The 25,979-nt window shown below is 37.3% G+C and overlaps 1 protein-coding gene across 1 annotated transcript in view; it reads right to left on the reverse strand.

Moving 5' to 3' along the window:
• The window catches only part of TYW5 (tRNA-yW synthesizing protein 5), a 158,277-nt gene that overhangs the window by 37,854 nt on the left and 94,444 nt on the right, over nucleotides 1–25,979 (reverse strand). The window lies entirely within an intron of this gene.

The following is a 25,979-nucleotide window of genomic DNA, read 5'->3' on the forward strand; positions in this document are numbered from 1 at the left end:
TGCTTCAAAATCATCTTGAATCTTAGGAGGAAAAGATATACAGCGTCTTCACCACCACTGTAAATATAGTATGTAATATATATAAATATATATATTATTACATATATAACATATATATAGTAGAATATAAAGAAAAATCACTTGATGATTGCGAGGAAACTGAATCAAACTAAGAAGCAGAGAAGAGTTTTGCATAAAAGATGCAAATATGCATATAAATATGCAAAACACATGCAAATAAATGAGAAATTGTATCTACTCTCATTGTCTTTCCCCTTTTCAAGGTATAATTTTTAAAAAATAAACTAATTTAACTCAAAACCCATAATCATTTCGTAGACAAAGAGTCAAAGACAAATGGATATCTAGCTTTGTGCCATGTTGGTCCAAATATATAGATTATCCTTTAATGTACGTTGTATCTCCAAAATGAGATTGTTTTGAAAGAAAAAGAAATATATGGACATACTCTGAAAAACAACCAATTATAGGCTGCAGTCAAGTTGTATACAAAGCAGATGTGAAGAGAATAGCCTATATTCAAACTGTTGTGTTACGTTTAAGAAAAATGACTTGACAAGTCTTGCTACAATACCAGCACACTCTAACTGCTTTCTCTTTTCCAGACTCAGTTCTGTTACTGTTGCCCTTAGAAAATTCTACATTTAAGATTAACTGAGCTTGAACCTGGCTGACTTTGTTGATGAGAAATAATATTGGAAAATTCCGTATGCTATTGGGGGAAGGTATCATGTAGGGGCAGCAAGGTGGTATGGTGAATAGAGTGCCAGGCCTGAAGTCAGAAAGACTCCTGTACCTGAATTCAAATCTGGCCTCAGACACTTACTAGCTATGTGACCCTGGGCAAATCACTTAACCCTGATGGCTTCAGTTTCCTCATCTGTAAAATGATCTGGACAAAGGGCAAACTAGTACCTTTACCTGGAAAATCTCAAATGGATTCAGGAAGAATTGGACGTGCCTGATAAAGGACTAAACTACAATTACCATGCAGTTTATGGGTATTTAAGACACTCCCACCAACACTTGCCTTTATTTTCATTTGGATGATTAGCTAAAGCAATAAAATGCAAACTGACAGAATGTAACAAAGGCAAACTGAAGCACATTTTCTCTGAACAAGATAACGGTTTTTTAATGGTGATGTGTATAGCTTTAATAAAGTGGATCAGACTGGTCTCAATCAGTTCAGTGACCAAGATGTGAAGGAAAAATCTCTCTTTGTTGAGACATAGAAAAAGAGGAGTTCTGGGTAGTTGGGGAATGTTACAGTTGGCCACAGCTGGGAAAGATGGGTTGTCCTTAAGGTGTGGGTGATTATGCCTCTTTGACAGTTAAGAAATGTTAATTGTTTCATGGGCCTCCACTGCCTTTAGTAATCTTGACTAGAAAATTAGAACCATCCCAATCAAAACCACCCAGTTAGTTATCCCCTTGGGACAGATCAAACTACCCCTAATTTTACAAGGAGAGATAAGAATGGCCCCTTAGGGAGAGCCTCAGCCTAAACTGATTTTTGATTGCAGATAGTAAAACAGGTCCCAAATTAAACTGGTCAGCAAGTATATGTCCAGGGGCTAGAAATGATCACATCATTCCCTTTTACCCACACCTTTAAGCCAATTTATACTCGGAGAGACCCCATTTTTGGAACTAAACTGAGAAATGGGGCTTAGACAAAATGAGTAATAGCCTGGATTACAGAGTAGAATAAATTATTAAATGATACACTATTTTAATTTCCTCATTATCCTTGACTCCTTACCCTCAATCATACCAAATATTCAGGTGCCAAATTTTATCCTTTTTACCTGTCATTCCTATTCCATTCTCCACTTACATAGCTGTCATCTTTGTTCTGACCCACAGTACCTGCCATTTGGACTATTAGAGCTTCCTAACTGATGTCCCTGTCTTAGGTCTCTCCAATTTATCTGCCAAAGTGATTTTCTTAAAGTGCAAGTCTGTGTCACTCTTCTCAATTTACCTCAGTGGTTCCTACTGCATCCGAGATCAAATGCAAACTCCCAACCCTTCATAACTTGGGTCCAACTCCTTTTTCCAGCCTTATTATAAATTACTTCCCCTTCCACACTCTGTGGTCTGGTTGAACTGACTTTGCTGTTCCTCACACACAACTCCCATCTCTCATCCCTGCACAGGCTGGCCTTCTGCCTCTTAGAATCCCTAGTTTTCTTCAAAGCTCGGCTCAAACACCGCCACTTCCTACATGCAGCCTTCCTAATCTGCGCACCACAAGCTGCAGACACTACCCCTCCCCCCCCAAAATCACCCATTTTAAGTATTTTTGCATATTTCTGTTCAACTTTTGTCTTCCCTATAGAATACCAATTTTTGATCAGGGATTGTTTAATTTTAATCTTTGTATCTAGCACCTACCACAATTCTTAATAAGATTATTAGGCACATAAATGCTTGTTGGCTTGGTCGGTTGATTTCTAAACACGTAGTTGGTGGAATTGGAAATAACAGAATATTTCATTTGTTGAATTTTGGGTTTTCTAAGTTCATACAATGTAGTATTGGACCTTTTAAATCATTTAGTTCTCATTTAGGGACTAAGGACGAAATTCAGATAAGTAGAATGACTTGATATAGTTTACATTGTAGTCAATCTACAAAAAAACCCAAAGGTGTCTTAGCTATCTCTTATTTGTTGTTAAGAAGATGAGCTATGTAGGTTCCAAACTTTCTGTGTTCTCCAAAACAATTTTCTTATTCCATCTACACTGAAATAGAGAGAAAAAGTAACAGGAAGAGAGGGCAGTGATTTAGTTAGTATACATTTCTCTCAATTTCATTTATTCAATTAGAATTTCATACATTTTTTTCCATAAGAGAATAAGTATTAATTATGCACCTACTAGATGCCAAGTATTGTGTTAATCACTACAGATATAGATATAATAAGTAATCCCCATTCACAAGGTGCTTCTGCTACCTTATCCTAAATGCATCTTCTACTCCATCACTTAAATCAATGTTTCCATTTCACAAATGTAATGTAAATGGTGTGACTAAAGAACCCTAGAAACTTTTTATTTCTCCAGAATGTAATTATTGGGATTATAATCAGTTTGCAAAAGAAGCAGAACCTTATGCCTTTTTGATCAGAAGTTATACCATAATAAAGTTGAAAAGGGCCATAACCATTTTCCAGTCTAGGAGTTCTGAATCTGGGGTCCAGCAATATATTTTTTTTTCAATTTTGATATCTTTCAATATAATGGTTCCTTTTATGACCCTATGTATTTTATGTTATGCATTTAAAAACATTATTATGAGAAAGGGTCCATGGGATTCACCATCCTGCCAGAGGAGCCCATGACAGAAAGTATAAGAACCCTTTAAGAGCCCTTCATTTTACAGATGAAGAAACAGACTCAACAGGGTTAAGGGACATGCTTACTATCACACAACTATCAAGTAGGTGGGTCAGGATTTGAATTTGGGTTTTCTTATTTTAAATGAAGCACTTTTTTGTATATTCCCATGCTACCTTCTGTAATCTTCCAAATTCCAAGAAGTTTTTCCCCAAATGTGTTCCTATTTTCATAATATCATGAAATAATAATGTTTAAATTATTGATTGGCCAGATTATCTTTAAATGCTCTACCTCAGGGGCAAGTGAGTGATGCAGTAGATAGAGAACTGGCCTTGTAGTTGTGATTACTTGAGTCCAAATCTGGCCTCAGACACTAGCTGTGTGACCCTGAGCAAGTCACTTAATTGTGACTTGATTGCCGCCCCCCCCCCCCCCCAAAATACTGTCTGTCTCTAACCATGAGCAAGCCACTAACTTCTCTGGGCCTCAGTTCTTTCATATCTAAATTAAAGGGATTGGACTAAATCCTAGGCATTCAAATGGAACCCATCTGACTCCTAAGTGTAGATTGAGATTTTTAGAACCCCCTACCCAAATTCTTTTAACTAACATACGTGAACTAATATACCAATGTTTCTTAACCATGAGTTTACAGCTTCTGTCTGAAACTGATTGTCACCAGGTTTTATGCTAGTAAGCTTACATCAGTTAATAGTTGTTATTGGAGCTGAATAATGAATAATATAAATTAATGTGTAACTGCCATATATCTGAATTTTGATCAGGTGGTCTAGTATTTATTAAATAAATATGTAACTGAATCATTTTTCCAAATGCTATCTATATTGGATATAATATATATGGTGGAATGAACTAATAACATTCAAGATACCTCTAAACCAACCAAAAATATAATATTTTTAAGACCCACAAGATTTTTAAAGACATAAAAATTGAATGCCTAAGCTTAGAGTTCTAAATTTGCCCCAGTGTTAAGCATATAATAAACACTTAATACTTGATTGATTCAATGACATTCTTTAACTATATGAATTTTTGACTTTCAATGACATTCTTTAACTATATGAATTTTTGACTTTCAATGACATTCTTTAACTATATGAATGTTTTTCTTGATATACTGAGGAGAGAACAAGAAAACTTTTAAGTTGTAGCATAAGAGAAAGGTTGGATATAAGGAAGAATTTTTTGCCATTGAATTTTCACTCTAAAATGAACAAGACAAAGGAGGTATGGACTTGCCTAAAATATTTACAAGTGTTCCCTACCATAACTTATGCTGATTTCCTCTTCTGAAATCCTAGCACTTATTATCTATATTTCCCTTTAGCCTGTCCTGTATCATCTATAGTTTTTATTATTAACTATATTATAGATTTATGTCTTGTCTCTCTAAGTGGAGTCTTGGTTCCTAGAGAGCAAGGTGTGTTTCTTTGCTGCTTTTATAGTGTTTTATAATACCATGCCATGTATTTTGTAAGTACTCATATGCTTGAGGGAGAGATTGGGATGTACTAAATAATATTGAAAGTTCCTTCCTAGAGACACTATGAAACCAAGTACTAGGGCCTGCTGTTGAACATGAAAGTAGCATCATCTCAGATGCAAGGGTAAACCCCAGACTTAGCATTACAAGGCCTCAGTTTCCCTATCTTTAAAAAGAGCAAATTGAACTAGGTGATCTCTAAAGGTCTCTTCCAGCATCAGTAATAGTTACATTTTTATAAATTACATTTTTATAAATTAAATTATTCTGTTCCAACCATGCCTCCTTTAAAACCCTGAAAGAGGTAAGTTAATATAAAAGAACATCTTATTAATGGGATTGGTTTTTATCTTTTCAATCTGTTGAGGCAGCAATTAGAAGTACTGCTTTATTTTGAAAATGCTTTGTTTTTCCTTTCTCTGACTTGGTTATTTATCTGTCCTTGTTTCTTTAGTCCAATATGTCTTCCTCTTCTTTAATGCATAAAACTGAAAATAACCACTTTTAATTGCATACATACTACCTGGAGACTAGAAGATGAAAATTTTTTAAATTTCCCTTTTGACTCCATTCACTTATTTCCTCTAGGTTGAAATTCTGTCCTTGACTCTTAAAAGAGAGGGATTCTAAAAGCCATATTTGGAATTTAATCAATCAAGCACCTACTATTGCCAGCTGCTACAGTAAGAAATGGTGATAGAGTGACAAAAATAAAATGGCCCTTGACATTTAGGAATTAATGTTCTATCAAGATGATACGATGTGGAATCTAGGTCCTCACATACTGTCTCAGTCTCTCCATTATAATTTATACAGTTGCGTTCATCATGGCTAGCATCCAACTGCCATCCAGAATAGGCAAATTTTCATGGATTTGACATGGTGAGATATCAGATATATCATCATCAAGGACAAACTCAGCAATTGGCTGGCAACTGGAGTTTTTCAGTTGTTTTTTCAGCCTTGTCAGACCTTGTGACCCCATTTGGAATTTTCATTGGCAAAGATACTGAAGGAGTTTACCATTTCTTTCTCCAGCTCATTTTACAAATGAGGAAATGGAGGCAAACAAGGCTAAGTGACTTGCCTGGGGTCACATAGCTACTAAATGTTTGAAGCTGGATTTGAACCCACGTCTTCCTGACTCCAAGCCCAGTGCTCTATCCACTGAGCCACCTTGCTGTCTCAGCTAGAATTTTAGCCATTCCTTTTTGACCTCTCCTTTCCTGAAAAAATGTGCAAAAGAGATTACTGAGTAAATAAATGCCTAAAAGGTGATCCAATGACCCCGCAAGGAATCCCAACCTCTATTTACTTGGTAATGCCTCTCACTAAATATGATTTTCTACACTCAGTGATTGTTCATTGAATCTTGGTGGCTGGCTCTTCATTTAAACTTTCGTTCCTAATGTACAAGGCAGAGTACTTCTTTGGCCTTCTCCAGCTTTTCTAATCGCTGTTTGTGTAGCAAGTTTATTCCCTGAAGTCCCCTTAGTCAGAATAGAATATATCCATCAATCTCCTGGGTACCATTACTTTGACAGCCTATCTAATAACTATGGTTAGACTACAATCTGTGAAGAGCTGAAACTTCTGCGTTTTTCCAAGGATAAGGAAAACAGGGCTGACTGACCTGCCAAAGCTCTCCATGTGCATCATGGGGATTTGTCTAGTCCTTTTGACTATGCTAAAAGCCAACAGACAGAGCTCTAGATGTACATATGAAAGTTGGCACTTTTACTTTAGATCCAAATGATAAGTTAATAAGCATTTTATTAAGCAGTTATGTACCAGCCACTGAGCTAAATGCTGGGGATACAAAGGAAGGCAAAAACAGATCTTGTCCTCAAGGAACTTTAATTCAGATGGGGAAGACAAAGAATTATGTACGCACAAGATAAATAGATAGATACATAGATGGGTACATAGATATACATAGATATAGATGTATATAGATATACACATGCATATATGAATATGTATATATACATATGTAGTAAATTGGAGGTAATTTCAAAGGAAATGAACTAGCATTAGTGAAGACTGAGGAAACCTTCTTGGCAGAAGAAGGTGGATTTTAACTGGGACTTGAAGGAAGCCAGGAAACAGAGATGAGAATAGAAAGATTCCAGGAATAAGGGACAGCCAGTGAAAATGCATAGAATTTGGAGATGGAGTGTCTTGTATGAAGTATATAACAAGGAAGCCAATGTCATTAGATCACAGATTACACGGGGAGGAGTGAAGTGTGAGAACACTGGAGAGGTAGGAAGAGGCTATATTGGGAAAGGTTTTAAAATCCAAGCAGAGGATATTTTCCATAATAGAGAATTCTTGTCTATTTTAGAGAAATAATACCTTTTAAAATCCAGTCCACTTGATGGATATTCCAGTTTGCTTCTTTTGAATTAATATGCATACTAAAATGGTATTATTTAAGCATTCAGTTTTGTTAATGGAAAAAATCCTCTGCAAACAAAAGAGCTCGAAAAGGAATCTCGAAGAGCCAGAATTTATCCCCTTATCCTCATGACATCAAGAGTAGGAAAGGTAGATAAAAGGATGAGGAAAAGCATGGAATTTAGAGGTGAAAAAAACCTATTTTTCCATCATATAGGCAAGAACAAAAGATACTGATTGAGAAGGGAGATGAGGTAACGATTTCCTTGAATAGAAGGATGATCAAAAGTTCATATGTGTGATGGAGTGCTTCTTGAAAAACAAACACTTGAATGCAGTAATTTCTAGGATCCCTTGTTCTAAGTTGGCCAAGTATTTGGGTGTAAAAAACTTATTGAACAGTAGGTGTCCTCCTTCTCCAAAAAACCCCTCAAAAAACCCCAAAACTCTAAGCCCTTGCCCAGAATGAGTTGCACCAGGAGTCAAACCGAGAATTGTTAGGATTGTTTTAAATGTTAAACTCCGGATGTGGATGATGCCCTGGATGGTTCCTAACTGGCTTTCAGGGCAAAGAAAATTGCCTTCAAGGGACTTCTTGAACCTAACAGCTTTTATCTTGGGCTTGACTCTTTTGCCTTTCAATCTTTTCAGGTGATATAAACATGCTGCATTTGAGATCGAAACTATTAACCCTAATGCCTGGCAGTGCCCAAGAATCACACCATCAACATCAAGCAACTTGGTTTCATGTAGTTTGAATTATATGGGCTGTCCTGCTGTTTACTTCACTTTTATAGTTCTCATTCTTGGAATAGTGTTTTAACAGAAACCCATCTTTTCAGACTCCCTTTTGTCTTCCATTTTGTTTACTATTGGCTTATTATTTTCAGTTTTCAGGAATTTTTTTATATTTCCAGGCCTTTTTCACTGTTGAGCAGTAAAATTTATATACAGTGGAGCACAACTTCTACTTCAGGAATTTGAGGGAAATAGATACTAGAAATCTCTCAGTTGGAAACCCCTCTGATACTGTGATGTTAACAAAGGCTGCATGTAGAATGAATTGGCGTGGCCCAGTGAATAAAGTGCTGACCTTGAATTTGAGTGCAAGTCCAACTTCAAACCACCATTAGCTGTATGACCATTGGAAATTCACTGAGCCTTCTCAAAAACCTTGTTATTTATCTCTGCTCTGGGGAAGTGAGTCCCACACCATTAAAATTACAGGTCATTGGCAGATACCCAGGGTATATGCAATATCTAGCATATCTCTTCTTTCTTCCCTATTTCCCTTCCTTTCGCCTCTTCTGTTAGCAGAAGGAATTGGGTATTAGATGTAGAGACAGGGCTGAGTTGAAGTCTGACAATTGCAGGCTTCCAAATTGGTCCTGATATCTTTATTTAGGCTACCTATAGCACATGTGTCAAAAATAACTAAGCTGAAGATTTTTCAGTGACCCATAAACTTCCCCCAGGGACCTTAACAAAATTGCAAATTAGGCAAAAGTTTGTCTTTGAGACTTTCTCTCAACTATTTTGCCAAGGAGAAACACACCCACCAAGAAATATGAAAGTACCAAAGGCTATGCATGAATAAAATATATAGTCAGCATGAGTAGGGTGGAGGAGAAGGGGAAGGGAATAAGCATTCATATAACACCTACTATGTGCCAGGCACAGTGCAAACATTATTTCATTTGATCTTCACAACAACTTTTCAAGGTAGGTGCTGTTATTATCCTCATTTCACAGTTGTGAAAATAGGCAGACAGTAGTTAACTTGCTCAAGGTCATACTTCTAGTAAATGTTTGAAGGTGGAGTTCTTAACCATTTGTGTCACAGACTCCTTTGGAAGTCTATAGGCTTCTCCTTAGAATAATGTTTTTAAATAATTTAAGGACATGCTAACTTTCAGTTAGTGTTTACAGAAAATGAAGATATATTTTCTTTTCCTATTTCATGCCTCTGAAATCTATTCATGTACTTCGAAAAAGGACCCTAGATTAAGAACTCTAGACAGACCCTGGAATTTCCCTCCAATACTTTTCTCACTTTCACCTGTGGTGTTTGGTACTCCCAGAATACCCAAGAATGCTCACTTAGTACAACTTATGCAAGACTATTCAAAGTTGGAAATAATAATCTTCAATGGAGGTTCTGTTTTATTTCAGCACTTTCTAACTAATTCCATTAGTATGCAACCAATATGGTAGTACTAACAGAGAATTCAGGGACTTCTGCCAAGTCTTCAGCTTGAGTACCAAGCCACATCCTACCATTGATCAACTGAGTAGATAACTTCCTAACACTCCTTTCACTTTATGCTGTTTAGGTGCAAACTGTGACACAAAATTTTCATAACCCCATGTGTCCAGTGAAGGAGAGACCTTGAGGGTAGGGAATACCTTTGGTACATTATTAGGATATTGTGAGACAGTAAGTTAACCTGATGATAATCTGAACTCAAAATCTTGGGGTTCTCATTTTAATTTTGGATTTGATGGTATTCCTGACCTGTCAGAATTGAGAGATTTCAAACTGACAAGAAGTTGTTCTTGTTGTTTAACTAAGAAAAGTATTAAAACACACACACATTACACAACATTGTCAGGTTTTAGCATTGCCAGTCCTGGAAGTGTCACTTTAAGTAAAGCTCTTTCCAAGTTCCAATCCCAGCTCAGCCCTAACTTGGTGGATGACCTCAGGCAAGTTACCAAACATCTCTGTGGCCATTGTTTCCTCAGCTGTGATAACATTATCCCGTCTGAAACAGTTGTTGTATAACAAGAGAAAAAAAAGAACAAAAAAATATGAAAAGGGGGAAATGACCAAAACGTCAAATAGCTATAAAAGTAAAACAAGGTCACTTTTTCATGGGCAGCTTTTTTTTCTTCTGATACTCTATAACCCCAAATCCCTATAATATTCAGCTCAAGGGCTATTTTCTTCAAGAGGTCTTTTCTGATTCCCTCATTTGTTGACTCCTCATTATATTTATTTTGCATGTATTTTCTATTTGCTTCTTTCTTATAACATTATCTATCCCACACTAGAATGGAAGCTCATTGAAGGCAGGGCTGTCTTGGTTTTGTATTTCTATTCTCCAATGCTAGCACTGTGTCTGACCTTTAGGAAGCATTCAACAAGTGCTTACTGATTGATTAATTAAAATTAAGGTAGCTAATGGGGCATGATGGCACACTTCTATAATCCTAACCCCTGAAGAGTTTGAGGTTAGTGGATCATTTGAGTTCAGGACTTCTGAAATGTAGTAGGGACTAAGTGTGATATCCATACTAAGTCTGAGTCTCTGAGAGAGGGGAGCCAGTAGGTTGCCTAAGGAGGGGTGAACCAGTCCATGTCCAAAATGAATCAGGTTAAAGCTTCCGTACCAAAAACAACATTGTCAGGCTCTTAAGTGGCAACTGCACTCTTAGGTAAGGAAAACTAGGTGAGGGGAGGAGAGAGACAGAGACACAAAAGCAGAGATAGAGAGGAGGAGGAAGAAGAAAAAGAAGAGGAGGGAAGAAAGGAAGAAAAAAGAAAGGAAGAGAAGAAAGGGAAGAAGGAAAGGAGGAAGAAAGTAATATTTACTTTGTTAAAAAATATTTAACTATTTCCCTATTCCACGTAAAAAAATTTTGTAACATTCTTTTTTGTAAATTTTGAGATCCAAATTCTCTCCCTCCATCCCCACTACTCATCTCTCCTTGAGAAGCAATTTGATACAGATTAGTCATGCAACACATATTTTCATATTAACCATGTTGCAAAAGAAAATACAAACAAATCAATAAAAAAGAAGTTTAAAAATTATGCTTCCGTCTGCATTCAGAGTTCATCAGTTCTCTCTCTGAGAATGAGTAGCATTTTTCATCATGAGTTCCTTGGAACTGTCTTGATCAGAGTACTTAAGTCTTTCACAGTTGATCATCCTTGTATTACTGGTGGTGTTTATGATGTTCTGGTTTTATTCACTTCGCCTTACATGATAAGTCTTCACATACGTCTTCCCAGATTTCTCTTACCCCATCCTGCTCATCATTTCTTAAGGCACAATAGTATTCCATTGCAATCATATACTATTACTTGTTCAGACATTTCCCAATTGATGAGCATCTCTCTCTCTCTCTCTCTCTCTCTCTCTCTCTCTCTCTCTCTCTCTCTCTCTCTCTCTCTCTCTCTCTCTCTCTCTCACACACACACACACACACACACACACACAAAACTGCTATGCATAGTTTTGTACAATTAGATCCCTTTCCCTTTTCTTTGATCTCTTTGGGATACAGACCTACCTAATAGCAGTATTGACTGTCAAAAGAGTATGTACAGTTTGATAGTCCTTTGGGTATAGTTCTAAATTATCCTCTAGAATGGCTGAACATTTCACAACTCCCACAACAATGCATTAGTGTCCCAATTTTTCCATATCTCCTCCAGTATTTTCTTTTTTGTCATATTAGTCAATCTGGTAGGCATGTGGTGATATCTCAGAGTTGTTTTAATTTGCATTTCTCTAATCAGTAGTAATTTAGAGCATTTTTTATGTGATTATTGATAGCTCTGATTTCTTCTGAAAACTGACTGTTCATATCCTCTGATCATTTAATCAACTGGGAATGGCTCTTACTAGTTTCTTATATATTTGAGAAATGAGGCCTTTATTAGATAAACTTGCATTAAAAAATTTCCCCAGTTTTCTTCTAAAATTTTGACTGCATTAGTTTTGTTTGTGAAAAGCTTTTTTAGTTTTTGAAATCAAAATTATCTTTCCAATTCTATTTCGACTCTTCCTTTATCCATATTTCTGATAAGTACATTTTCCCATGCTCCTTTAACTTACTTGGCTATCAGCCTTTATGTCTAAATCATTTATCTTTTTATGTACAATATGAAATGTTAATCTCTCTTCCTATCAGTTTCTACTAAACTGCTTTCCAGTTTTCCCAGCAATTTTTGTCATATGTTAAGTTCTTATAACAAAAACTTAGATCTTTGGGTTTATCAGATCACTATAGGCATTTACTACTGTGTATTGTGTACCTACTCAATTCCACTGATCCACCACTCTATTTCTTAGCCAGTACCAGAACACTTTGATAACTACTGCTTTGTAATATAGTTTGAAATCTGGAACTGCTAGTCACCTTCCACTTTAAAAGCGATCTTTTGTTCTTCCAGGTGAATTTTGTTATGATTTTTTTCTAGTTCTAACAAAATAATTCTTTGGTAGTTTGATTGGTATGGAACCGAACAAGTAAATTAGCTTAGGTAGGATTGTCATAATGTTTCTCTAGTTATTTAGAATTTGTCTTTCTTTATTTGTGGGAAAAGTGTTTTGCAATTGTTTTCATACAATCCCTGGGTTTGTTTTAGCAGGTAGACTCCCAAGTATTTTCTATTGTCTGCAGTTATTTTAAATGGAATTTCTCTTTTTATCTCTTCCTGCTCAGTTTTGTTGGTAGTATATAGAAAAGTTGATGATTTATGTGGGTTTATTTTATATCCTGCACATTTTTTGAAGTTGTTAATTGGTTCAATTGGTTATATAGCTGATTCCCTCATTGTCTATTTTTATTCTTTCAATTTATCTTTCTTGTCTTATTTCTATAGTTAGCATTTCTAGTACAATATTGAATAATAGTGGTAGTAAGGGATGTCGTTGCTTCACTCCAGATCTTATTTGGAAACCTGCAAGTTTATCCCCATTGCAAATATTGCTTGCCCTTGACTTCAGTTAGATACTACTTATCCTTTTAAGAAAGGTTCCATTGATTCATATGCATTCTAGTGTTTTTTCACAGGTGTGGATGTTGTGTTTTGTCAAAGGATTTTTCTGCATCTATTGATATAATATTTTTGTTGTTCTTGTTGTTGATGTGGTCAGTTGTGCTGATAGGTTTTTTAAATATTGTACCAGCCCTGAATTCCTAGCATAAGCCCTACCTGTTCATAGTGTTTGATGTTTTAAATCTATTGCTAGTATTTTATTTGGAAATTTTTCATCAACATTCATTTCAGAAATGGGTTTATATTTTTCTTTCTCTGTTTTTGCCCTCCCTGGCTTAGGTATCAAAACTATGTTTGTTTTAAGTTTAAAATAAGCTAATTAAAATATTTGTGTCATAAAGGGAATTGTGCAGGATTCCTTCTTTACCTTTCTTTTTCAAATATTTTGTATAGCATTGAGATTGATGGTTCCTTAAATGTTTGGTAGAATTCACATGTGAATACATCTGGTCCTGGAGATTTTGTCTTAGGGAACTCATGAATGGCTTGTTCAATTTCTTTTTCTAAGATAGAATTGCTTAAGTATTCGATTTTGTTTTCTGTTAATCTGGGTAGTTTATATTTTTGTAAATATGTCTCTATTTCACTTAGATTATTAGTTTTACTGGCATATAACCGAACAAAATAACTCTTACTCATTGCTTTAATTTTGTTTTCATTGGCAGTGCATTTACCCTTATCATTTTTGATACCATTGATTTGGTTTGCTTTCTTTTTTTAATCAAATTAACCAATGGTTTTTCTATTTTATTGTTAGTTAAATGGTGGTTTCATGGGCTTTTAAATTTCAATTTTTTTTAGTGTTTCCTTTGATTTTCAAGATTTCCATTTTGGTGTTTAATTGGGAATTTAAAATTTTTTTTCAAGGTTTTTTTTTTTTTTAAGTTGTATGCCCAATTCATTAATCTACTCTTTCTCTCTTTTATTGCTATATGAATTTAGAGATATGAATTTTCCTTGAAATACTGCTGTGGCTGCATCCCACAAATTTTGGAATATTGTCTCGTTGTCATTCTCTTTAATGAAATTATTGATTGTTTCTATGATTTGTTCTATGAGCCACTCGTTCTTTAGAATTAGATTATGTAGCTTCTAAATAACTTTTAGGTTATCATCCCACAACCTTTTACTGAATGTAATTTTTAATGCATTGTGGTATAGAAAGGGTTCATTTAATATTTCTGCTTTTCTGCAATATTTGTTGAGGTTTTTATGCCCTAATACATGATCAACTTTTGTGAAGGTGCGATATATAGCTGAGAAAAAGATATACTCCTTTCTATTCCTATTCAGTTTTCTCCAGTGGTCTGTCATATCTAACTTTTCTAAGATTCTATTCATCTTCTTGACTTCTCTCATTTATTTTACATTTAGATTTATCTGGCTCTGAGAAGGAAAAGTTGAGGTCCCCAGCTAGTATAGTTTTACTGTCTATTTCCTTCCGTAATTCATTTAACTTTCCTTTTAAGAATTTGGATGCTATGCCATTTGGTTTGTATATGTTTAATACTAGTATTATTTTATTGTCTAGTGTTTCCTTTAGCAAGATATAGTTTACCTGCTTATCCTTTTTTATAAGGTCTGTTTTTGGTTTTTGTTTGTTTGTTTGTTTTTTGTCTGAGATCACGATTATTACTCCTACCTCTATGTAACTCAGACCTCCTTCTCCCTCTCCCCTCCAAAGGCAGGTAAATTTTAATGGCTGGAAGCTGCCCAGTTAACTTGGGGTTTACTGGCTAGATTCTTTCCTTCCTTCCTTCCTTCCTTCCTTCCTTCCTTCCTTCCTTCCTTCCTTCCTTCCTTTCTCTCTTTCTTTCTTTCTCTCTCTCTCTTTCTCTCTTTCTTTCTCTCTCTTTCTTTCTTTCTTTCTCTCTCTCTTCCTTCCTTCCTTCCTTCCTTCCTTCCTTCCTTCCTTCCTTCCTTCCTTTCTTCCTTTCTTTCTTTCTTTCTTTCTTTCTTTTTCTTTCTTTCTTTCTTTCTTTCTTTCTTTCTTTCTTTCTTTCTTTCTTTCTTTCTTTCTTTCTTTCCTTCCTTCCTTCCTTCCTTCCTTCCTTCCTTCCTTCCTTCCTTCCTTCCTTCCTTCCTTCCTTCCTTCCTTCCTTCCTTCTTTCTTTCTTTCTTTCTTTCTTTCTTTCTTTCTTTCTTTCTTTCTTTCTTTCTTTCTTTCTTTCTTTCTTTCCTTCTTTCTCTTTTCTCAAAGACCAACCCTTAAACCCATTTCACTCTGGAGCTCACAGATTGGACCACAATAGGTCCCTGCCCAAGCACCACTTAATGGCTGTATTTGGGGTTCTCCAAGCTCAGAGTGAATGTCAATAGTAACTGTTTCTCTTTTGACCAGCCACCCTGAAAGTCGTCCCCTCGCAGTTTAATTTTATTTCTTAAATTAAAGGACTATCCCTTGACTCAGTTCTTAAAGAGGCCTATTCACTGAATTGGTACTACCTCACTCAAAGTGAGAACCTAAAAAGGACCAAGGTCTCCCATTGCATCCCGAATCATCTCCAGTTGTCCGGATGAATATCTGGCCACCTGACTCAGATGGCTCTGGAAGAAAGAGTGAGACTAGTGACCTTGCACAACCCTCCCTCACTCAAATCAAAGTCAAATTCAAGTCATGTCATCATTTCTCTGATGTCATAGTCCTCTTTGAAAATGAAGGACGGGGGGGGGGGGGGGGGGCGGAGCCAAGATGGCGGAGTAGAAAGACGCACATACACATAGCTCCGAACCCACAACCCACAGAACGGCTAGAGGGGACCAACTCACCATGAATTCTGCACCCAGAGGCCATGGAATATTGGAGCGAGGGAGATTTCTGTTCCAGAGAGACCTGCAAACCTCTCACGGGGGGTCCTTCACGCTGTGGACTGGGCGCCGGGACTGGGAGCTGAGTGCAGCCCTGCAGCGGCCGCGACACCGTGAGGAAAAGATCCGAGCGGGCTATGGGGACGGGACCTCCAGTGGCCACGCGGGTCCCTCCACCCACAGAGGGACCTGCAAACCTCTCGCAAAAGGTCCGTCGCGCTGCAGACGCGGAGCCCAGCCCAGACCTGCGGCGGCCACGGCTCTGAGAGGTACAGATCCAAGCAGGCTTCAGGGACAGGATCTCCAGCGGCCGCACAAGTCCCTCCACCCACAGGTGACGGGGGTCGGTGAGAGAGTCTCTTTGGCGGGTCGAGAGGGGAGTGGGGTGCCCCCATGGCTCGGGCCCCCCCGGGAGATAGAAGCTGAGAGGCAGCTGCAGACTGGGGCTCCCCAAGCGGGTGGGAGCCTGGATCCATTGTGGAAGGTCTGTGCATAAACCCCCTGAGGGAACTGAGCCTGAGAGGCGGCCCTGCCCTGACCTGACCATCTGAACTTAATTCTCACACTGAATAGCAGCCCTGCCCCAGCCAAAAGCCCTAAGGTGGGAAGCAGCATTTGAATCTCAGTCCCCAAATGCTGGCTGGGAGGACCAGGAGGCGAGGTGGGTGTGAGGAGAATATTCAGAGGTCAAGCCACTGGCTGGGGAGAATGCCCAGAAAAGAGAAAAGAAATAAAACTATTGAAGGGTACTTTCTCGGAGAAAAGACACTTCCTCCCTTCCTTTCTGACGAGGAAGAGCAATGCTTACCATCAGGCAAAGACACAGAAATCAAGGATTCTGTGTCCCAGCCCACCCAATGGGCTCAGGCCATGGAAGAGCTCAAAAAGAATTTTGAAAATCAAGTTAGAGAGGTGGAGGAAAAACTGGGAAGAGAAATGAGAGGGATGAAAGAGAAGCATGAAAAGCAGATCAGCTCCCTGCTAAAGGAAAACCAAAAAAATGTTGAAGAAATTAACACCTTGAAAACTAGCCTAACTCAACTGGCAAAAGAGGTTCAAAAGGCCAATGAGGAGAAGAATGCTTTCAAAAGCAGAATTAGCCAAATGGAAAAGGAGATTCAAAAGCTCACTGAAGAAAATAGATCTTTCAAAACTGGAATGGCACAGATGGACGCTAAGGACTTTATGAGAAAGACAGGTATCACAGAACATAGCGAGAAGATTCGAAAAATGGAAGATAATGTGAAATATCTTATTGGAAAAACAATTGACCTGGAAAATAGAATCAGGAGAGACAATGTAAAAATTCTGGGACTACCTGAAAACCATGATCAAAAGAAGAGCCTAGACATCATCTTCCATGAAATTATCAAGGAAAACTGCCCTGAGATTCTAGAACCAGAGGGCAAAATAAATATTCAAGGAATCCGCAGAACACCGCATGAAAGAGATCCAAAAAGAGAAACTCCTAGGAGCATTGTGGCCAAATTCCAGAATTCCCAGGTGAAAGAGAAAATATTGCAAGCAGCTAGAAAGAAACAATTTAAGTATTGTGGAAATACAATCAGGATAACACAAGATCTAGCACCCTCTACATTAAGGGATCAAAGGGAATGGAATAGGATATTCCAGAAGTCAAAGGAACTAGGACTAAAACCAAGAATCACCTACCCAGCAAAACTGAGTATAATACTTCAGGAGAAAAAATGGTCTTTCAATGAAATAGAGGATTTTCAAATTTTGTTGATAAAAAGACCAGAGCTGAAAAGAAAATTTGACTTTCTAACACAAGAATGAAGAGAACCATGAAAAGGTGAACAGCAAAGAGAAGTCATAAGGGACTTACTAAAGTTGAACTGTTTACATTCCTACATGGAAAGACAATATTTGTAACTCTTGAAACATTTCAGTATCTGGGTACTGGGTGGGAGTACACACACACACACATGCACACACGCACACATACATAGAGACAGAGTGCACAGAGTGAATTGAAGAGGATGGGATCATATATTAAAAAAAAAAATGAAATCAAGCAGTGAGAGAGAAATATTGGGAGGAGAAAGGGAGAAGTTATATGGGGCAAATTATCTCTCATAAAAGAGGCAAGCAAAAGACTTATTAGTGGTGGGATAAAGAGGGGAGGCAAGAGAAAAACATGAGGTCTACTCTCATCACATTCCACTAAAGGAAAGAATAAAATGCACACTCATTTTGATAGGAAAACCTATCTCATAATATAGGAGAGTGGGGGACAGGGGCACAAGCAGGGTGGGGGGGAGGATAGAGGGGAGGGCATGGGGAAGAGAATGCAATCTGAGGTCGACACTCATGGGGAGGGAAAGGATCATAAGAGAATAGAAGTAATGGGGGACAGGATAGGATGGAGGGAAATATAGTTAGTCCTATACAACACAACTAGTATGGAAATCATTTTCAAAACTACACAGATTTGGCCTATATTGAATTGCTTGTCTTCCAAGGGGAAGGGGTGGAGAGGGAGGGAGCTAAAGATGTTGGAACTCAAAATGTTAGGATCAAATGTAATGTTCTTACCACTGGGAAATAAGAAATACAGGTTAAGGGGTCAAGAAAGCTATCTGGCCCTACAGGACAAAAGAGACGATGGAGACAAGGGCAGGGAGGGAGGATAGAGGGGAGAGCAGATTGGTCACAGGGGCAATTAGAATGCTTGGGTTTGGGGGGGGGAGGGGATAAAAGGGGAGAAAATTTGTAACCCAAAATTTTGTGAAAATAAATGTTAAAAGTTAAAAAAAAAAAAAAAAATGAAGGACAAACACAACTTCAGTTAAAACATAGTAGATTCTACTCCAGTCCCTTATTTTAACTTCTTGTGTGTCTCTTTTAAGTGTGTTTCTTGCAAACAACATGCAGTTGGGTTCTGGTTTTGAAACCATTCTGCTATTTGCACTGTTTTATGGGCAAGTTCATCCCATTCATGTTCACAGTTATGATTGCTAACTGCATTTCCTTCATCCTACTTTCTTCTGTTTAAATTATATTTTATATGACAATATATTGTGACAATATATTTATTATACATAATTTTGGTATTTTTCTGTGTGTATATACATATATGTATATATGTGTGTGCATATATATATGTGTATATATATATATATGGACCATATACATGTAGATGGTACAATAGATAGAGTGCTGGGCCTGGAGTCGGGAAGACTCATCTCCCTGAGTTCAAATCCAGTTTCAAACATTTACTAGTTGTCAAGTCACTGGGCAAGTCACTTAACCCTATTTGGCTTAGTTCCTCATCTGTGAAATGAGCTGAAGAAGGAAATTTCAAATCAAGCCAGTATCTTTGTCAAGAAAATTCTAGATGGGGTCACAAAGAATCTGACAGAACTGAAAAATGACTAAACAATGATGTGTGTGTGTGTGTGTGTGTGTGTGTGTGTGTGAAAGAGAGAGAGAGAGAGAGAGAGATTATTTAGTCTGATCCTTTGACTGTAAATTCACAATCACAATGAGTCAGTTCCATTTCTAACAGATCTGAGACTCTGTGAAGTCAATTCCTTTTCAGCCTTGTACGGGGTGCAAAAGGACAATTTCTCCTCCTCCTTTCCCACTTGTGTGAAGAGTAGGTATTTACTGCTATGACTGAATAGCCTTCATAAATCCCCTTGCTTCCTCTCTGGGACCTTTCAGCCTTTTCATAATTCTTACATTTCTACATTCCGTATTGCACAATGTAAAGAAAACCAGAACCCATTTTATTCCTTGTTCCCCTGAATCTGGAGCCCTGTTCTAAAATTCAGAGCCAAAGAACTTCATTGTATTATATACAGGAATCTTTTTTTATTTTTTCCCTTAACCACTAATTCTCTTATAAATCCCCTCTTTGCTGACCAAATGGTGGGCAGCTACTGATTTTGCATGATGGTAAGTAGCAATGTAAAAGTATATCTCCTTTGAGCCTCTTTATAATTGGGATGCTCTTTGCTCTACCTTTTCCATGTTTGTATCCTTATCAGAGTTGTGCACAGTATTTCAAATGAGCTCCAGTGTTCTTTGTGCCATGATAAAAGTATTGACTATAATGTAATACTATAACTCAAAATTGGTTTTTCAGAATTCTTTTTTCTGACTGTGAATAAAATAGCTCACTCTGTAAATGCTGTAACTTAAAATTTCAGATTAGGGTTTTTACATGGTATTGTGGCAAAAAACCTTCCTGGAATCCATTTAAATTGTCTGTATACGTAGGTGGCTTCAACCATCAACATTTTCCATTGTAGCTTTAATCTAGCAGATTGGTTGAACATAGTCTGTCTACTGAGAATCCATGCTGATTACCTTTTAATCAATCTTAACTTTCTGAAGGATTGTACATTCTCTATATGGTTTAGCTTTAAAAAAAAAAAATCTTCCCCTGCTGTGGAAATCAAGTCAATAGTTTTCTAGCTCTTCTCTAAATCCTGTCTTAATGGAGAAGCGGCCACAGCTTCTGTCCAATTCAATTGTCACTATTGATATTTTCTAAGACATTTTCATGGGCTCTGTTAAGTGGTTAGAGAATCTTTGGGAGGAGAACCTTGGTGCTTGTTAAAGTTTAAAAGGCTCTCTGTTTTACAATTTGTCTGTTTCCATGAAGGCAGTATATTTATTTCCTGTTTTCTTTTTGCTGTGATCTGTTTTTGCTCTCTAAGTCACTACTTGGACAGTTTACCTAGCTAGGAGAATGTATGTGACCTAGCCTTGCACTTCTCTTCATGTCTGCCTTTTATTTCAACAAATAAGAGGTACTTCTGCCTCATCTTTAACATTTAGATCTTAGCCTGAACCAGTTTTCCTGATGTATTCAGAAAATCTTACTTCAGCTTTTCTAGTGCTTTTATATCAGAACAGTTTATAAAAATTTTTATCCTAGTGTCTTATTGAAGATTGATACTCTCCGATTAGTAGTTTTTAATTTGCTTGTTGAAATTTGACCATTGATTTTTAGGGCATCTATATGCAGATTTTTCCAGATAATATATCCAGCACATACCGGTTTATAAACCAAGCATTTACTAAGTGTATCATGCCCCCAGCACATTTTGATTCACGTTCACAGATTGAAGTCACCCATAATTAAATACTGGTACTATTACATGAATTATTGTATCGAGTTATATTTTTTTCAAACCTTCCTCTTTGAAAGTCTCTAGTGAGTTCCTTCATCTTTTTGCAAGTCTTTTGTCTATATTTCTAAAACAGAAGGTGAATGGATTATTTATTCTGTTTGTAGTGACTTGTTTGAAGTAGGACCCAAATTAAGAATGGTATCCTTTTTTAGCCAGTCCAGCTATGTCACCTATTCAATCAATCAATTAATATGCATTTATTATATGCTTACTATGCACTAGGTGCGGGGGACACAAGAACAGAAGTGAAACAGTCTCTGTCCTCAAGGAGCTGAATTTTATTGAGGAAAATAACATATAGCATATGGGAATTTTAAAAAAATATAAGTATATACAAAATAAATGCAAGGTAGCTTTAGGGGGAGAGAGGCACTAGCAGCTGGGGGGATCAGGAAAGGCTGTACGTAGGAGGAAGCTTACATTTTATCATGAGAAACAACCTGCACAGCTTTATTTATTTGTTATTTGCCAGGCTTTTCTGGGCCACTGTACTCCAGCTGATGATGATAAATTAGATAATGCATTTGATGATTTTTGACTGTAGCTTCCCATATCCTCTCCCTTTGTTTTCTGGTGTTACCAGTAATACAATTTAGAATGTGAGAAAAAGGGGCATGCCAAGGGCAGCATCTGCATAATGACCAAACAGCTAGATGGTTGAAAAGATCTGCATTTTGGACCTCACCCCCCCCCCCTTTTTCCTTCAGTTTTCAGTTGACTATTTGGCACTATGTAAGACAGACCAACCTTGTCATTCATTGTCTGCTGACAACTTATTCCATCCAGTTGTACTCAATTATTGTTAGGACAGAAGGAAAATAATACAAATAGAAAATGTCCTGGAAAGTATCCCAGAACTCTCAAGTGGGGAGACTTCTGGGTCACATTGGACCCACCAAGAGTAATCAAGAGTTCTTTTGGATCTTTCTCTCAGGTTTCACCATTTTATAAAGAAAAAACTTGAACTTTGAATGGGAAAGAAAAGGAACTAGGATAGCTTGAACATCACTTCTCATTGACTGTTATCCTTTGCCTGTAAGCCATTTCTGGCTTATTGTGTGTCCTTGGAAATGAGAAGATATTGTGTTATGCAGTTAAGGGGCATGTTAAATAGTTAAGGGGCTAAGAAGCAGAATGAATGAATAAGCATTTTTCAAGCATTTATTATGTGCCAGGTACTGTGCTAAGTACTGAATGAAAAAAAATATTAAATACTTACTATGTGCTAAGCAGTGGGGAAACAAATTTTAAAATTTCCTCATAATAGGGGAAAACAACAGACATACAATGCCAGAGGTCCAAGAGGTAGATTGCAATAAAAAATGCTATAGGTATGGCAAATAGAGGCAATTGATTGACCCATACTTTCCAAGAAGGGTAGTGTGGTTTTGATGACTGTTCCCTGAGCTACAGGTAGAAAAATAAGAGGATAGATACATGTAGGAGTATGTCATAAAGACTACCAAGAAACACTGCATCACGCTGGGATCTGGATTGGGCAAGTTATGAAGTAATCAGAAGTCAAGAAGCCCAAGAGCTAGTGCCATGTGGAGGCTGGACTGCTGGAATATAGCATGAAGATGGAGGTGGTAGTGGGGATGAGAACCAGTGTTAAATAAGGGTAAGAAAGAGGTGGAAGATAAAGGAGGGTCATAGCTGAGCAATTTGCCCTTTCTTAGAGAGACAGTAGAAAATTTCAAGTCATTAGAAACAGAGGAATGGAACTCCTCCTTTGTCACTTCACATACTGGAATTCACATCAGATGAACAGGCTCCAGTTATCACCAGTAAAGTGGAATTCAGCTCTGGTCTCTTTCCTTTACTGATTAGCTTCCTGTCAGCCCTGCTTTCCTCCCCATCCTTTCTGGTCTCTGCTTTTGGAAAAGTAAAGAAGACGCTTAGAGAATGTTACAGTACTCCAAACCCATCCTCCCCTCTTTGTAGCTCCATCAATACTCTTTTCCCACCCCATCATCCTAGAATCTGTTTATCTTACTCAGCCTCCCTCAGAAAGTAAAGTACAGATCAATTGACTTTTAGCACAATTCCATTTAACTATGCAGTATGAGTAATGGGACAGACATATGTGTCTGTGGTAAAGAGAATTCTTCTTTAGTCAATGACCCAGGATTGTTATTATTTTTTTTGCCTGAATCATCCAGGATATTAAGTTGTATTTGCAGCAGGAAAGAATTGACTTTAATCTGAACTACATCCTTATACTTCACTTTGGGCTCTAGGGAACCAACTCTTATGTTCCATAGGTAATCTAAGCATGACTGTTCAAAATCTTTCCTCTGTAGAGAGTGGTTTCAATCTCTTTCCATGGAAGTATACATCCCTTTTTATTATTTTCTTTATTGTTTCTAGGGCAGGTGGTTTCTTTTGTGTTCAAAGTTCTTCTTTGAAAAGACAATTCTAACTTTTCCCTCTGGTGTAATTGACTTTGCAGTCAAATAAAGATGATTGCCTGTTGCTCTACCTTGCCTGAATTCCAACTGGAAATTTGAGATAAAGTGGAATATATATACAATGATGTGAAGCTCAAACTTCAATGCTTATATGCCGAATAGTTTATGATCTGTTTCACATCTGATTCAGACAAAAAGAGCTGGTAAAAGTGGGAACCTACAGAGACTTCACTAACTCCTTGGACACTCTGGAAGCCAACTGGTACTCAAGTACAGTAAAAGATGCCCTTTGAGAAGCTACAATTCTCCTGCCACATCTGAATGAAATGTGTAACTGAGTGGAGGCCAGATAGTACTCCAAAGTGTATTCTAGGTAAGGTAGGAGGATTGGAACAAAGATATAGTGAGATTTAGGCTCTTACCATACTTCTCTGACCAGGCACAAGAGAGTTAGACCTTGGAGCTAAGCAAAAAGAGATTTGTAGTCAGGATTTGAGTTTATATACGGTATCTGTTCCATACCCCACAAACTTAGGCAATAGAATATTTAACCTTTCTGTGTCTCATTTTTCTAAATATAAAATATGGTGAATTAGACTTAATGGTTTCTGGCATTCCTTTCTCATTTTTAAAACCTATCACTTGTTATGTGAAGTTGCAGTATACCTTAAGCCATGAGAGTCTCTCATGTGTAAGGGTGTTAGACTCTGCAGGACCACAGAATATAAGAAGTGCATAACATCTAATTAGCAATCATCTAGCCCAATTCCCTCATGTTACAGTTGAGGGAAACTGAGACCCAACAAATCATAGATCAAGGGATCTTTAGGTTTCCAGTGCAATCTCTTTATTTCATAAGTGAGAGACTAAGGAAAAAGAGCAGAAGTGACTTGCTCAAGGTCATCAGGATATTAGTAAGAAGTAGAACTAGAATTTAAACCCAGGTCCCCTTGGCTCCAAAACCAAAATTCTTCCCACAAAACAAGAGCAGAATCATTCAGAAAATAAGAAGCAGCACTAGAATTTGAAACTAGGTCCTTTTTTAAGGTTCCTTCATATTTGTATTGTATGTTACTGTCATTAATATAAATTTGCACCTGTGATATCCTATTTCCTCTTCATAACAAATATCAGGAGGTAAATGAGACAAGAATCATTATGTCTACTTTGTTGTTATTCAGTTATTTCGGTTGTGGCCAACTCTTGGTGAGCCCATTTGGGATTTTCTTGGTAAAAATACTGGAGTGATTTACCATTTCGTTCTCCAGCTCATTTTACAAATGAGAAGACGGAGGCAAACAGGACTAAGTGACTTGCCCAGGGTCACACAGCTAGGAAATGTCTGGGACCAGATTTGAACACAGGAAGAGGAGTCTTCCTGACTTCAGGCCCCACTGTGCCACCTAACTGCCTATTATACCTACTTTACAGCAAGGAACCTGAGACTCAGAGAGGTTATGACTTTGCCCAAGGTCACACAGCTAATAAGTCATCAGGAGGGAAACATGAGGTTTCTGGCTCCTTCTGGTGCATTTTTGACTATACCACATTACCCCCTTAAACACAGAAACAAAAGTGCTAAAAGAAATTTATAGCCTTCATTTTCTGGGAGCAATATGTGAAGTATATCTGGTCAAAGGTTGAGATTTTTCTTTATAGAATTTCTTTACTTCTGTCTGATGAATTACGCTTAACCACATATGCTTTGCAACAGTCTTAAGTGAAGACAGAAATATGTATGGGTTGAGTAACAGCATTTAATTTGGTAAAATCCCAGAGCTTTCAGTAAACAAAGAAGATCTATTATATATTATTTCATAAGATGTAGGTAAAGCTAAGCCAAAGCAAAACATCTCCAGAATGTGAGCTGGATGAATTATACTGCAAGAGTGCTGAATTTAAGCTTTTATTTCTTCTTATTCAAGATCAAATAACATAGCCAAATCAAAAACCCTTATGTAAGAATTGGCAATTGAGTAAAAAATGAGCCATGAGAAGGGTCAATGTGACTTTTAATAAACCGGCACCTTTCATGTCTCCCATGTATCAGATAATGAAATCTCATAGTACCAACTGTACCATCTCATATAAACCATTCAAGTTGTTTCAGTGCCTTTCCACTGATGCCATCCAGTGACCCATGTCTATGAAGATTAAGAAGTACTCTTTGTTCTAATGACCCAAGAGGGACAATTATATTGAAATTCTCTGCTTCTCTCTTCTTAGTATTCTATGTTCAAAAAATTGCTTTATGGAACGACCCCTTCACCTTTGTTAATTCCTTTCAACTTTTCTACTGTCAACACTGTCCTGAATGAAGCTTGACTAGCAAAATTCTTTCAGCTGGAGTGGTGACACTGCAGCCACTTCACAAGGATAATGCAGATTTTAGGCAGTTTGTTTTAGAGGATTAAAAATCCTTATTCTTGGTTAATTCAAATTAATTCAAAAATGTTTATTACACAACTCTTATGTATAAAACATTATGAATGCAAATATTAAAAAGATATGGTCTCTGTCCTTAGG

The sequence above is a fragment of the Notamacropus eugenii genome, chromosome 5 (genome assembly GCF_028372415.1).
Source record: "Notamacropus eugenii isolate mMacEug1 chromosome 5, mMacEug1.pri_v2, whole genome shotgun sequence".
In the NCBI taxonomy this organism is placed as follows: Eukaryota; Metazoa; Chordata; class Mammalia; order Diprotodontia; family Macropodidae; genus Notamacropus; species Notamacropus eugenii.